Source organism: Erythrolamprus reginae, chromosome 2 (genome assembly GCF_031021105.1).
Source record: "Erythrolamprus reginae isolate rEryReg1 chromosome 2, rEryReg1.hap1, whole genome shotgun sequence".
NCBI classification, from domain to species: Eukaryota; Metazoa; Chordata; class Lepidosauria; order Squamata; family Dipsadidae; genus Erythrolamprus; species Erythrolamprus reginae.
This window is the reverse complement of record NC_091951.1, coordinates 200,960,236-200,976,199: the sequence shown is the minus strand read 5'-3', so window position 1 is coordinate 200,976,199 and position 15,964 is coordinate 200,960,236. Positions and strand designations below refer to the sequence as shown.

The window sequence follows — 15,964 nt, the reverse complement described above, 5'->3', positions numbered from 1 at the left end:
AATTCAAAACAATGTTCTTTATAATGAAAATTCACTTAAACCAAGCCCTCTTTTGGGATAGCAAAGAGCACTTGTCTCCAAACAAACTGGTAATTTGTACAAGTCCCTTATCAGTTCTGTGATACTTAGCTTGCAGCTGTGAGGCAATTCACAGTCCTTCTTCTTTCACAAAGTGAAACACACTTTGCCCTGGTTTAGTTTCAAAGCGGGGGAAAAATCAGCACACAAAAGGTCAAAGTCAGCAAAGCAGTCACACAACACAAGGATTAGATAATCCTCCACAATGGCCAAACCCACAGGCTGCTATTTATAGCAGCCTCACTAATTGCCACAGCCCCACCCAACCACAGGTGGCCTCATTTTCTTTGATAATAATCTCTCAGTTGTTGTTGCCTATGCATCGCTCTCCGCATGCGTGGCTGTATCATTAACTCTTGTTCTGAATCCAAGGAGGAGCTAGATAATTGATCTCCTTTTGAGCTGTCTGCCACACTCTCCCCCTCCCTGTCACTCATGTCTTCTTGGTCAGAGGAGCCTTCATCAGCAGATTCCACCAGGGGGGCAGCAAAACAGGCTTGCAGCATGTGGATGTCTCCCCCACATTCACAGTCCTTGGGGCAGGAGCTGGGCCAGAGCTAACTACACTACTACTTTTAGGTGTTATGGAGACTAAATCCATGCCTTGTCCCCAGAAATAGATCCTCAGATATTGGGAAAGTGCTTTTATGTTCCCCATTCTACTCTTAGTTGAACTAAACTGCAATGGTTGCTTATTTGTGGCTCCTGCAAATAGCCCATCTACATGACCACAGCTAGAATTTGTTCAACTACTTTAAAACCCGAGGAGAGTCAGTTCAGACATGCGGGATTGAACTCACACCATACATGAAACCTGAAATCCAGATTAACAAACCATAAATACTGGACTCACTTAAAATATTGTTCCAAAACAAATGAAAACGATGGCTTGACTTCTGTGTAACATTCCTGGAGAATGACTGGATTCCTAGACTTGCAGAACTACAAATTATAACCATCTTCTGCAGAAAGAGAAATTTCAGATGCGGCTCTCGTGTGGAACAAAAACCAGGATTTTAAGCTATGATGTGCTAAATAAGCCATCATGACCTGCTTCATTCATGCACGGGGGACCAAGGAAGCAATGCAAAGACATGTTGAAAGCCTCCTTCAAGTCCCTGGATATCAACACCACCTCCTGGGAAGCCCTGGCACAAGATCGATCAACATTGCGCATGCTGATGCACAAAGGCTGCCAGATATCTGAGGACAGAACATTCATAGCAGAAGAGAAGCGAGCACTCTGCAAAGCCAGAGGTGCAAATGCTGCGACAATGGTGCCCGTACACGTCTGCCCACATGTGGCAGAACATTTTGTGCCCATATAGGCCTAACCGGCCACCTGTGGACACATTGTTTATATGTTGTAAGCCGCCCTGAGTCCTCTGAGAGGGTTGGTATATAAATCCAATCAATCAATAAAATAAATAAATAAATGGTAAACAGCCTACCACCTGTTAGATGTCAAGGTCCTCTTCTAACACAATGGACAAACATCACCAAGACTGAGAGCAAGTTTTGTGTAATGGCAAAAGAGACTGAGTCCTTCTCTGGTGAACGCCAGCTGGGAAACTTTGGGCTAGTCTGTCTCTTTTAACCCACCTCACAGGTTTGTTGTTGTAGGGGAAATAGTGTTTTATTATTATTATGTCAATACAACACAACAAACGAGATCACTATGCTGGATTTCATATTTCATCACCGGTCGGGCGCTTCCCAAGCACCTAGGACTGCGTGATGTAGCGGCGAATTATGTTTGCCGATCCCAGTAAAGTGGCCTTTTGCAATTGACAGATGGAGATTTTGTCAATTCCGATGGTTTTCAAATGTCCGCTGAGATCCTTTGGCACTGCACCCAGCATGCCAAGTACCACTGGGACCACTTTCACTGGCTTACTATTATTATTATTATTATTATTATTATTATTATTATTATTATTATTAATTAGATTTGTATGCCGCCCCTCTCCGAGGACTCAGAGCAGCTCACAACAACAGTAGATACAATAAAATACAAATCCAATATAAACTATATTATATACATCTCTGAACGGAAGGACCAATGGCTTGTCCATCCAGTGATGGAAAGTTCATCTCATATCTCAAAGCGATGAATAAGATAACACAGTGAAGGGAGTCTGGTTCCCTGACTGTCAGAAACAAAGTTGTTTAGATTCTACTCTCCTCCTGATTACAGCTTCTCCCTAACCAAAAAGGTCCTAAAGAGTTGGTTGGCAATACCTTTTAGGCCAAAGACTGGCCTATAACCAGATTGACCACCCTTTCCGGGTTCCCCAACGTACAATTCTGGCCACACCCAACGGTCCCCTGACCTCTCCTCATCTTCTCTTTGTGGCAGGACTCCCTTGGCTTAAGGAGGAAAAATGTCTTCCGGTTGTGTGTGTGGGTGGGGGAAGCTTAAATTTAGGGCTGGGGACAAGGGCTGCACTACCGTGAATAAATGGCTGGGCAAGTCTGAGGGGAAGCGTTTTGACGAAAGCGCCCCAGATAAAATTTTCCGGATAAAATATTTGCAGACGTCTGCAAATATTGAATAACGGTGGGCTCGTATCCCTTTAAAACCCAAAAAAACAACCAACGACGGCAATTCCCAGGTGGTCAATGCTGAAAGGAAGAGAGAGCCTCTGAGCATGTGCAGTGTTGCCCCCTTTTCTCCTCTTCGCCCTGGGTAAATAAATCACCTGCCTGCCCTTTTCCTTCCCACCTGCAACTCGCGGGAGATAAAAAAAAGACGAAGGCGTCTCTTTCAGGTGCGAAAGAGGGCGTGTGTTAAAGTCTTCCGAGGAGGAGAGAGGATTCCCCCACGGCTGAATCTCGACCCCCAGCTCTTCTTCGCCTCGCGCCATCGCTTCCTTTGAAGGAAGGGAAGCCCCCCGCCTCTCCTACTCACAATCCCCCACCCCGCCAGCCCCGTCCGCCAAGCACAGCCGGTACAGCACGGCGGTATGCGGATCTCCTTCCAGCCGCCGAAGGGTTAAAGGCAGACGTCGGGGGGGGGGGGGGAAGGAAAGAGAGAATAACGCGCGCGCGCTCACACACACACCGACACCACACCATACGCTGGAGGTGTGCAGCCGACAGCCACGCTACGCTACAGCCGGCCTGTGTGTGTGTGCGCGCGCGAAAGCGGGAGACATAACACAGACAGACAGGCGCCGCGGCGAGGGGATGTGGGGCCGTCAGGGGCAGGACGCGGGGAGGTAAACAAACAATAACCGCACCGCCGCTGCCACAACACACACACACCACACACACCCTCCTCCCCTCCTCCCTCCCTCCCTCCCTCCGCCTTCAGTCTCCGGCCCCCTTCTATATGCTCTCCTCCCCGGTCGCCCGCCTCTTTTCGTTCGCCTGAGGAAGGGTGGGTTTTTCCTCGGCCGGAGGAGCCCACCCAGCGCCCCTCAAGATGAGGTCGAAGAAAGCTCCCTTCCCCGATTGGAGATGGGGTCGGTGCTGGGAGTGAAGATCCTCGGCCGACCGCCGGCTGCTGTTCACACACACACACACAGGCACGCACGCACACACCTCTCTGCCCAGCCGAGCTCTGGATGGCAGGAAAAAATCCCACCTAACTCGTTTATCCAGAGGGGGACAGGGAAAAAAATCGTCGCCGTCTTGGAGGGAAAAAAGCCAATGGTAAGGAATCCTGCGATTTGGGCAAAGAAAACGGGGAATCTTGGGGCGGCGGGAGGGTGTCTGCTCCTATTGTAGTTTTCCAGCCTTCCCACCTTAAAAGTTTGCAAGGGGGTGGGGTGGGGGAAGCGAAAATCGCCTATGGTCCATTGAGCCCCGGGAGGGAGGTGGTGTGTTTTAAGCCCTTGGGCCGGTCCTACAATACACCCATGCTCTTGGGGCCTTTGGAGAAGTGGGGGGGGGGGGGGGGGAGAGATTGAAACCCCACAAAGGGGGCAGAATTTGGCTGGGGGACCTTTAGCCTCCATAGGAATGTGCTGGCTTTTGAGTCCAGCTTTGAAGGAAGCGAGTGGGGCAGGTTAGGGTCAGGGAGAACAGGAAAGGGCTTGGATTAAGAGCCTGGCCTTCATTTTAAAGCAGGTAATGCATGGTGTATTTCTGTAAAGTACTGTACCTCTTTTTTTTTTTTGGCCCCATGTTCCCATTTTACAGATGGCAAAGAAAGGCAGGAATTTGCTGTCCACCTCTGAGATCCACAGCAAGAGTGGTGGCCCAGAAAGGCGTATTTCAGTGCATAAGAGTCCCCGAAGAGGGGCGGCATACAAGTAATAATAATATTATTATTATTATTATTATTATTTGAGAAGGATGGCCTGCGGAGGAAGGAAAAGTTAAATACAGGTACTTCTCCCAGCCGAGCTTTCTATCCTGCCCCTTCTTTCTCACTCTCTGGACATTCCTATTATTATTAATAATAATAATAATAATAATAATAATAATAATAATAATAATAATAATAATAATAATAGGAATGTCCAGAGGGTGAGAAAGAAGGGGCAGGATAGAAAGCTCGGCTGGGAGAAGTACCTGTAGAAACATAGAAACATAGAAGTCTGACGGCAGAAAAAGACCTCATGGTCCATCTAGTCTGCCCTTATACTATTTTCTGTATTTTATCTTAGGATGGATATATGTTTATCCCAGGCATGTTTAAATTCAGTTACTGTGGATTTATCTACCACGTCTGCTGGAAGTTTGTTCCAAGGATCTACTACTCTTTCAGTAAAATAATATTTTCTCATGTTGCTTTTGATCTTTCCCCCAACTAACTTCAGATTGTGTCCCCTTGTTCTTGTGTTCACTTTCCTATTAAAAACACTTCCCTCCTGAACCTTATTTAACCCTTTACTATATTTAAATGTTTCAATCATGTCCCCCCTTTTCCTTCTGTCCTCCAGACTATACAGATTGAGTTCATGAAGTCTTTCCTGATACGTTTTATGCTTAAGACCTTCCACCTGTATTTAACTTTTCCTTCCTCCGCAGGCCATCCTTCTCAAATTGTGCCCCAGCACCATCCCAGGCTTTTGAATCTATGGGAGGGGCAGAGACTTTATTAGAAAGAAAGATGATGTTTGGGGTGACTTCCGAGGGTTTCTTAGCCAGTGTTTCCCAACCTTGGCAACTTGAAAATAACTGGACTTCAACTCCCAGAATTCCCCAGCCAGCAAATGCTGGCTGGGGAATTCTGGGAGGTGAAGTCCAGATATCTTCAAGTTGCCAAGGTTGGGAAATACTGCTCTAAGTAGATTCTATATAGGTAACCTATTTCCCTGCTTCCTCCAGTACAGAGCTGTGGTTTGGTTTGGGCTAATAGCTCTCTGGCTTGAGCTACCTTGAACCCCAGAGCTTGAGTGAAAAAGCATGCCATAAAATAGCTTTTCACTGTCACACTTTGAAACAACAAGTGGGGAAGGAAATCCCACCAGTAAATGTTCACACTCTCCTTACCTGAGAGGTGATTACCCTTTTGGAAGTCTTGGTGCTGTTTGGGAGAGGGAATCTCTTTAGAAACAAACTTTAAATGAGCAGCGCAGTTTGTTCACTGGAGGTAGTGACTCTGAATGCCTTATGCAAGATATTGATTGTGTATATTATTTTATTTCAAAATTATCTTAAGGAGGGAGCTCTTTCGGTTGTTACAGGTGTATTAACTCCATTTGTTTCAAAATAAATGATCCATGTGGTGTGTTTGGGAGAATGTTCTATCCATTCTTGTTGTAAAGGCCTTTGAACATCTGTCCCAAAGGAAGTGCCACTGATCCTATGCCAAATCTGTGACATGCACATACGCAGACAGACAAAAAAACCACCTCCTATCGCAGGATAAACAGGAACCAATTAAACACTGAATGAGTGAAGCAAAACAGAGAGGCATTCCAGCTCTATCAGGGGCAAAACAATGGGACACTGTGGGTCCAAAGCTTACATATCAGAAGGGTGAAAAACCTAGTTGAAAAGGAGTGTTCCTTGTCTTTGCTTCGATGATAGCAGGATTAATACTGTCACTGCTGGAAATTCAAACTTCTGAGATCTGTTTCTAATGGGAAAGCAATAGCTGGCCCAGTGCAGGCAAACCAGGAATAAATTCTTGCTAGACTGACCTAGTTTGGTGTATCCTACCCACTCTTCCTTTTACCCTCCAAGTGGCTTAACCAGAAGAATGTGTGAGACCTGGTAAGGAAACACCAGAGCAATTGCTTCGGCCTATTACATCAAATCAAACCAAGAGCCTTGAACATTTGCAGAAGGACCAATACATCATAGCATAACTTGAGTCTTCGGCTGAGGAGCATCTGCAGCCCAAGGTCCAAAAGGGGATTAGAAGAAGTGATGTTGTCAGCGTAAGATTTTCAGTGGAAGTATAGATTCTGCTCCGTATAATATGTGAGGCCTCAGCAGATCTCTTGGAAGCAAGACACACCATTGTATCAAAACATGGGGGGAGGGGGGGATCTATGAGGTCTACAGATTTATATAATCTTTCTATGATTTCCTTCATAAAATTAACTGTGCCACTGGAAGGGACTTCAAAACAGGAGGCCCAAAATGGAAAAGAACAAAACAGGTGTTTTTGCCATAATAGCCAATTTTTTACAGGACTGATCTGTTCCTCTAAAGAAGCCGGGGAAGGAGGAAGTAATTTGCAACTGTTTAGTAACTATTTGATATTTATATGCTTTGGGGAGCGTGCAGTGAGTTTGGGATAGGGTCCAAATCAAAAGGATGCTTCAGTCAATCTGCCATCTGGTACCATGAACTTATTGGCTGAAAGTATTATTAACAGGGAATTTTTAAAATGTACCCAAAAGAGCAAGATGAATTGAACAGAGAATAGGCATACAATCACATGGGTGATTTTTAGTTTCTTTCAAGAGGGGAAGTATGTCTTAGGACTGTGATGGCAAACCTATGGCATGCACGCCACAGGTGGCACACCGGTCCCTCTCTATGGGCGCATGAGGTGTCACCCTAGTTCAGCCCCACTGTGCATTCACTGTGCCTCCCGCTGGCCATATGGTCATTGGGTCTCTGGCACACATGTGGGGCCCATATATGTGGAGGACATGCACGCATGTATGTGGAGGGCATGTGTGCATGCAAAATGCAACATTCATGCACAGAGCTGCATGCACATTGCATTTTGAGCATTTAGGTGCATGCACACATATATATACATTTTGGGCACTCGGTTCAAAAAAGGTTAGCCATCACTGTCTTAGGACTGAGGACCTGACATTCCCTCTGTTTTCACACAGTTATCTGTGATAGTATTGTGTATTTTTTGTGGAGATTCCCAGACTCCATGCCCACATTCCTTCATCCACCTTTCCCTTCTTTTTCCTTTCCAAAAATCTCCAGAGTTACAAGAGGGTTGGATGGGGCTGAGAGCCAGGAATCCTAGAGCTCTTGAAAGAGAAAGGAGTCCTGGCTGTTGAGTAGATTAGAAGCTGGACTTTTGCCTGGCTGTGAGAAAGGATTTAAAGAGTTAAGCCTTCCAACTCTGTCAGCAGGGAGCTTAGCCCAGCTCAGTCCAGCTCCTGGGAGGGCCCAAGGCAAATTATCCCTAGAAGGGTCAGGTGCTCTTCTTTCTCTGGCCAACTTTCTAATCCCCACCTTCCCTGGAAAGAGGAATGAATGGGAAGCAGGCCCAGGCCCAGGAGATGGAGAAGCTTAATCTGTTCTCCCCTCCAGTAACAGAGACGACAGGATGCTAATAGCCCAAATATTCTGGTGAAAAAAATCTCAGACCTACAAATGTGGGGAGAGATGCTCTCTCTCTCTCTCTCTCTCTCTCTCTCTCTCTCTCTCTCTCTCTCTCTCTCTCTTTCTTTCTTTAACACTACTCCCTTAGTTGCAAATAATTAAATCACGTCTGGGCGTCCCAAAACGGTGGGGGAAGGGAAGACTGACATTTCAACAAAACTGTTGGATGAAAAATATAGCTGGAGTGGGAGCTGGAGGGGATCTATATCGCTGCATACTTGATTTCTGGCATTGTTATATTGGTTAACGTAGTCCAGCTCATGAAGACTGTGATAGCGAAGCTATGGCACGTATTCCACAGGTGGCACACAGCGCCCTGTCTGTGGGCACAAGAGCTGTTGCCCTAATTCAATTCTACCCTGCATGCATGAGCACCTCTTGGCGGCCAGCTAGTTATTGGGTCTCTGGCAAGCATGCGCGGGGCCTGGGATGCATGCAGGGGGCACGAGCGCATGCACAGGGGCCAGGACATATGCGCATTCATTGGGGTTGGACTGTTTGCAGAGACCACATACTCATACAGGGGGCAGGGAGCATGTGCAGGGGCTGACCTCGCAATTGAATTCATATGTGTTTGCTTTGGGTACTCGTTCCGCAAAAGGTTAGCGATCACTGGAAAAGGAGCAAAAAAGGGCAACAAGAATGATCAATGAAATGGAGCATCTCCCTTATGAAACCAGGTTGCAACGCCTTGGTCTCTTCAGCCCTTTATAGACGGCGTTTAAGTGGTGACTTGATCGAAGTGTATAAAATCATGCATGGGATAGAAAAGGTGGATAGAGAAAAAAAAAATTCTCTATCCCACAATACTAGGACGAGGGGGCACTCCCTAAAGCTCATAAGTAAGAAAGTGAGGACAAATCAAGGGAAATATTTCTTCACCCAGAGGGTTGTTGGTTTGTGGAATTCACTTCCAGAAGAGGTTGTGACAGCTGTCAGCCTTGATAGCTTCAGAGCAGGATTAGACAGATTCATGGATGCCAAATGTATCGGTGGTTATTGAAATGGATGTCCAAGTGCCACCTCTATGTTGGTTGAGGCAGGCAGGATTCCCTTGAGAATCAAAGCTGCACGCACAGCATGCTATCGGTGCAGCATCCTCTACTGTACTGGTAGCAACCTACTACTGATATAGATGTTATATTGTTAGTAAATAGAACATAACCTACTTGGGTGTTGACATACAGTAACTAACCATGTTAGTTAATATAAATTTAAAGACTGTACCTTTAAGGAAATATTACTGGTTGGCCATAAGAGGGCGCCAACACTGTTCCCTTTGGGGGGAGTTACTTTGTTAGAGATATATTTTGCCGTGAGCTGTATTCTTGCTGTGTGCATGGTTTGTAAACTATTAGAGTATTATATTGTTGATTCTATATATATGTAAATAATAATATTGTTGTATATACATTGATACTAAGTCTGAGTCATTGTCTGGCTAACCCACATTTCCTACACCACAACAACTCTGCTTAATGTGTGTTGAAGGTTTCGGACCGAGACATAGTAACATATATTATGTCATGCATTCATGTCTAAGGGTTTATGTAACTTCCACGGTGGGGAGTGTTCTTTATTTTTTACACAGAGTTTATCTTATATGGCGTTTTTATGATAGAAGTTTACCAGAAAGCTAAACCAATAATTGGGTTGAAATGATGGCTGATTTGGTAAGCTTCCCCCCCCCCTCTAGTAGTGGTTAATTTCTTTTAACATATCATAAGTATTTTACTTACTTTGAGTCCTATCTATGTGGCCAAGTTTATTAATGCAGTCAAGTGCTTTGGCAGTAGAGCGATCAAGATTTTTGACTCTATTGGGAAAATATGGCTTGGGTGAGGGACAAAATTGAGTTTCTACACAGTTAGTCCTCAACTTTCAACCACAATTGGGCCCAACATTTCTGATGCTAAGAGAAAAATTCCTTAACTGAGTTTTGCCCCCCTTTACTATTTTTCTGGCCATGTTTGTTAAGCGAATCGCTGTAGTTAAGTTAGTAACTTGTTAGTAACGTTGTTAAGTGAATCTGGTTTCCTCCATTGACTGCTTGTCAGCAGATCACAAAAGGGGATCACATGACCCCGGGACATTATAAGATGATAAATATGAGTCAGTTGTCAAGCATCCGGATTTTGATCATGCAACCATGGGGATGCTCCAACAATCATAAGGGTGAAAAACGATTGTAGCTCACTTTTTTCCAGTGCTGTTGTCACTTTGAAGGGTCACTAAATGAACCGTTACAAGTTGAAGACTACTTGTACATGTCTGGCAAGACGTAAGGCACTCGCTTCGTTCTTTAAAATAACCCCTTGAAAAATGGGGCTGTTTTCAAGTTAAATTATACTAGCTTCATTGACTATCTTGAAAAAGGCCATTTTTCTACTTCTGGGAAGAATATAAGAGGCTCAAGGCAATCATTTTGCCCTTTTAAACCTCCTGAAATATTCCTGCGCCTTTCCATTCCTGTTATATCAGGAGTGAAATTCAACGGGCTCTGGTGAATCGTTAGCAAAATTTGTGAGTAGTTTGGAGAACCGGCAAATACCATCTCTGGCTGGCCCCAGAATGGGGTGGGAATGGAGATTTTGTAATAACCTTCCCCTGCCATGCCCACCAAACCACGCCCACAGAACCAGTAGGGAAAAAAATTGAATTTCACCCCTGTGTTTATATCATTAATTCACTTATTTTCTGAGGGCCAGAAATGAGGCATCCCATGGCTCCTGGAAACAGCTAAGAAAAGGGGTCCCCAGAATGCTGGCTGGAGAATTCTGGGAGTTGAAGTCCACAAGTCTTAAAGTTGCCAAGTTTGAAAACCTCTGGCTAAGATTTGCCAAAGCACAGATGTTTGTTTGTTTGTTTATCTATCTATCTATCTATTTATCTATCTATCTATCTATCTATCTATCTATCTATCTATCTATCTATCTATCTATTTATTTATTTATTTATTTATTAGATTTGTATGCCGCCCCTCTCTGAGGACTCGGAGCTGCTCACAACAAAGAAACAATACAAATCCAATACTTAAAACAAATTAAAACCCGTAATATAAAAACAATCATACATCTCATACAGACCATACCTAAAGTGGAAACGGCCCAGGGGAATCAATTTCCCCATGCCTGACGACAGAGATGGGTTTTGAGGAGTTTGCGAAAGGCAAGAAGGGTGGGGGCAGTCCTAATCTCCAGGGGGAGTTGATTCCAGAGGGTTGGGCCACCACAGAGAAGGCTCTTCCCCTGGGCCCCGCCAGACGACATCTTTGATACATATTTTGCTTTGAGCAGCAAATTTTGTTTATTAGATTAATCTTAGATTATTGCATACAAAGCAGTGTACAGCTAGAGACTTACCAACACAGATAGCCCTCAAATTATGATCACAATTGAACCCCAATATTCTGTTGTTAATTGAAACATTTGTTAAGTGAGTTTTGCTTCATTTTCCAATCTTCCTTGCCACAGAGGTTAAATGGATCGTTGTAGTTATTAAGCTAGTGACACCGTTATTAAGTGAATCTGGTTTCCGCCCCCCCATTGACTTTGCTTGTCAGAAGGTCGTAAAAGGGGATCATAGGACCCCAGAATACTGCAGCCATCATAAATATGTGTCAGTTGTCAACCGTCTGAATGTTTTCAAAGGATTTTTTTTCCAAAGAATTTTGTATTTTTTCTCTCCATACACAATACAAAGAAATACCAGTACAATCAAATTACTTTACAATAGGTCATTTTAAAAATATGGTATGCAAAAAACAAATGCTGCCTCCTTAACTTTTGACATCTGGATAAAAAAATAGCTGCTTATTTTCTTGCATTATACGCCAATGCTATTAGCTAAACCTCCTTTAAGCTGTTCACATTTTCAATATCTAAAAGATGATTAGGCTATAAAATTTCAAATTTCTCCATATCTCTTCTCTATCAATTTTCATGTATATTTAAAAACCTTTTAAAATGATAATCGCCCATTAATAAGAATGTTGGTCGCACGATCATTGGGGATGCTGCAATGGTCATAACTGTGAAAAATGGTCCTAAGTCACATTTTTAGTATCATAACTTTGGTTACTAAATGAATTGTTGTAAAGCAAAGATTGTGTTTATTGGCAAACTTCTAGGTCTGTTATTCAGGATAGGGGAAATGATCAGTTTTGGATTTGTTCATTTCTCATACCGTATTGTTTGTTTTGATTCTGCACTGGGTTTTATTTTTTTCCTTAAAAAGCCGCTACTCAAATTTAAACATCTAACTCTTCTGATGTATGACTTTCTGTGTACAATCTGATAATGTATTTTCACATGCAATTTTTTATTATTATTATTATTATTATTATTATTATTATTATTATTATTATTTGGATTTGTATGCCGCCCCTCTCCGCAGACTCGGGGCAGCTAACAACAGTGGTAAAACAACATGAACAATCCAATTAATAAAAACAACTAAAAAACCCTTATTACAAAAAACCAAACATACACACAAACATACCATGCATAACTTGTAATAGCCTAGGGGGAAAGGATAACTTAACTCCCCCATGCCTGGCGACAAAGGTGGGTCTTAAGTAATTTGCGAAAGACAAGGAGGGTAGGGGCCGTTTTAATCTCTGGGGGGAGTTGGTTCCAGAGGGCCGGGGCCGCCACAGAGAAGGCTCTTCCCCTGGGGCCCGCCAAATGACATTGTTTAGTCGACAGGACCCGGAGAAGGCCAACTCTGTGGGACCTTATCGGCCGCTGGGATTCGTGCGGTAGAAGGCGGTTCCAGATGTATTGTGGCCCAATGCCATGTAGGGCTTTAAAATTTAGAATGCCTTTTCCCCACAAGTGCTGCCGTGATACATGTTTCCCCCTCTCATAGGCATTTTTGTAAACATTATTTTATGGTAGAATTACGGGACTCAGAATGGTACAAATGTTGATGTATATAGCCAGGCTATAGTTTGCCTTGTGTGGGAAGTATGGAATTAGCTATGTTCCCCAAATTAACTCCTTTTTTTTAAAGTTGCTGAGAAGATTTTATTTTTTAAAGTACAGTGACTTTAAAATGAAATAAAACAAAATAAAATGAGGTTAGAAGGGTCAACTATATCCATAGTTACCTCTTCTGCGTAGAAGTGGGTTGTTGTTTTTTCCCTATCAGGGCAACCTTGTCTACCCAAATAAGGGAAGGACCATACTGTTTCCCTTTTGCCTTTCAGCCACAATCCAGGAGCCTTCACAGGCAGTCGCTTTCACAACAAACTACGGTACCTGTATTTTGTGTCTGTAAATATAAATTTAGCACTCTTCTGTGTGGCTAATTCCTTTTGTGTGTGCGTGATGGGCATATAGATCTTTGAATGTGGATACAATGCAGAGCCTTAATTAGCAAAGCTTCCTACTTGGTGTGTGTGTGTGTGTGTGTGTGTTACTGTTGGTAGGTGCTATGGAGCTCAGGCAGGTCTTCAACGCCCACAGGTGGCTCTGCAGGGGCTGTGGGTGAGCCAACTAGGGCTGTGACTGAGTGGGTGGTCCTGTGGATAGATATATGCCACAGAGTGCAAGTAGAAAAGGTGGTGGGTAGCTGCTGGGCACTAGAGGTAGTCCTTGACTTACAACAGTTCATTTAGTAATCATTCTGAGTTACAACAGCGCTGAAAACAGTGACTTGTGACCAATTTCCAGACTTACAACCATTGCACCATCCCCATGGTCACATGATCCAAATTTGGAGGCTTGCTAGCTGACTTATATTCATGATGGCTACAGTGTCTTGGGATCATGTGGCCCCCTTTTTGCGGCCTCCTGACAAGCAAAGTCAACAACCGTGTTACTAACGTAAGAACCACAGTGATTCACTTAACAGCTGTGGCAAGAAAGGTCACAAGAAAGGGAAAAACCTCATTTAACAACCGTTTCACTTAGCGACAGAAACACTGGGCTCAATTGTGGTCGTAAGTCGAGGACTACCTGTGCGGAGTGTGGATCGATGCTGTGGAGTAAAATATCCCTGGAATCCCTAAAGCTGTTGTAGGTTTCCTCAGGGGGGGAAGCAGCAGGGGCAAAATTTCCCACCCGCTTCCCCATAGGGGCCTGCATAAGTGAACCTTTCTGCCTACCATTCCTGTCCTAATGTCTTTTTTATCTTTTCTATCTCTACTTTATACTTATATTATGTTAAACATACTACAATACAATACTACCGTGTTTCCCCGATAGTAAGACACCCCCGATTGTAACCCGTATCGGGGGTTTCAGGGGGGTCGGCTAATATAAGCCGTACCCCGAAAGTAAGACATATGTCTTACTTTCGGGGAAACACGGTACTAAAAGCGAGGGAGCTGCGCGCCCAGGAGAGTCTCCCTTACACAGCCTGGTGCCAGCTGGCGGTGGCGCGCTGCGCCAAGAGCTTGGGCCACCCGGCGGGCGAGGCGGCGGCCCTGGCCGAAGCGGCGCGACTCTGGCTGCGGCACGAGTGGGAGCTCCGACTGGGTGGCCCAAGCTCTGGGCGCAGCGCGCCACCGCCAGCTGGCACCAGACTGCGTAAGGGAGACTCTCCTGGGCACGCAGCTCCCTTGCCAGCGCCGCGAACAGCTCCGACACCTCCGTCACGTTGGGCTTGCGCAGGAAGCGCAGTCGGAGCTCCTGCTTGTGCCGCAGCCAGAGCTGCGCCGCTTCGGCCAGGGCCGCCGCCTCGCCCGCCGGGTGGCCCAGGCTCTGGGTGCAGCGCACCACCGCCAGCTGGCACCAGGCTGCATAAGGGAGACTCTCCCCGTCGTCGCTTCCAAGCTCCCCGCGCGCCCCTCTCCTTTGCCTCGCCGCGGCGCCACCGCCTCTTCCCCGGCTTGGCAAAGCGAAGGATGGCGCTGGTCCGAAGCGAGCCAACCGGGCGGCGGCTTGTAGCGAAGGCGCTCGTCCCAGCAACCGAGTCCTGCCGAGGCTCGGCTGCAAGCGGCCAGTGAGGCCGACCGGCTCCGAGGCGAGCGGCCGGAGCTGCGCCCTCCTTCGCCCGCCTCCTTTCCGGCAGGCAGGTGGGGCTGCCCAACTGCGCAGAGCGGCTCCTCCCCTCCAGACACACGCTTCCCCGACACGCGTCTGCGGCTCCACGCGTGCACGCCGCTTGGAGCCCTGAGGTTGAACTTGGAAAAGGGCTCACGAGGCTCCTGTCCCGCGGCTGCCCTTCTGGACTCTGGGGAGATGCCTTCGGGAACGCGACCCTTTCAATTTTTTTCCAATGTAAGACATACCCCGAAAGTAAGACGTAGTGGGGCTTTTGGGGGTAAAAAGAAAGTAAGACACTGTCTTACTTTCGGGGAAACACGGTATATTTGTATGACAAATAAAAAATAAAATAAAATAAATAATAGATATTGCTTATTATAAAGCCAGCAGGGAAGGTCACAAATGGAGATCATGTGACTGCAGGCCACTAAAAGCATTGTAATTGTGAGCTGGTTTGCCAACGGTCCAAACTGCAAGCACATGACTCTGTGTGTGTTTGTGTGTGTGCGTGCGTGCGTGCGTGCGTGTGTGCGTGCGCTGGAACAGCCAGTTCTTCAAGGACCGGTCGTAAGTGCCATTCGTTCAACAGTGTTGTAAGTTTGAACACTCGCTGAGTGAATGGTTGTAACCCAAGGACCACTTGTATTGTAGACTTTAGAGTGGTAGACATCAGATGACATAATTGGACATTAGCTTGGGGTCAGTTTGAAAGATCACGATCCAGAAGGTGCAGTTTTATAGGTGGGGTTACATATACCGAAGTTTTAGGACAGGGCTGTGAAACTCAAGGCCTGTGGGGTGAATCTGGCCTGCGGGTTATTAGATCAGGCCTGCAGGGCCACCCTGGAAACAGTGAAGGGCTGTGGCCCTTGGTGCCTGTGGCAGTGAAAACTGAGCTTGTGAGGGGCACGCATAGCCCTCCCAGGCTTCGTTTTTGGCAATGACAGCCTCCTACAACCCTCTGTCAGCTAAAATGAAGCTCAGGGATCTTATTTTATTTTATTTTATTTTTATTATTATTATTATTATTATTATTAATTATTTTATTATTATTTTTTATTTTATTTTATTTTTTATATATTTATTTTATATTTATTTTATATTGATTGATTGATTGATTTGATTTGATTTGT

General features: G+C 45.3%; 1 protein-coding gene across 3 annotated transcripts in view; it reads left to right on the top strand.

Annotated features, from left to right (window-relative positions):
* The first annotated feature begins 2,787 nt into the window (after positions 1-2,787).
* CCDC120 (coiled-coil domain containing 120) overlaps positions 2,788-15,964 on the top strand; it is a 61,412-nt gene continuing 48,235 nt past the window's right edge. For 2 of the 3 annotated variants that reach the window (XM_070741204.1, XM_070741198.1), the window contains exon 1: positions 2,788-3,735. The gene's annotated coding sequence lies outside the window, so the exon portion shown is untranslated. Of the gene's footprint in view, positions 3,736-4,224; positions 4,338-15,964 lie in introns of all 3 variants that reach the window. The other variant, XM_070741207.1, reaches the window with a different exon arrangement.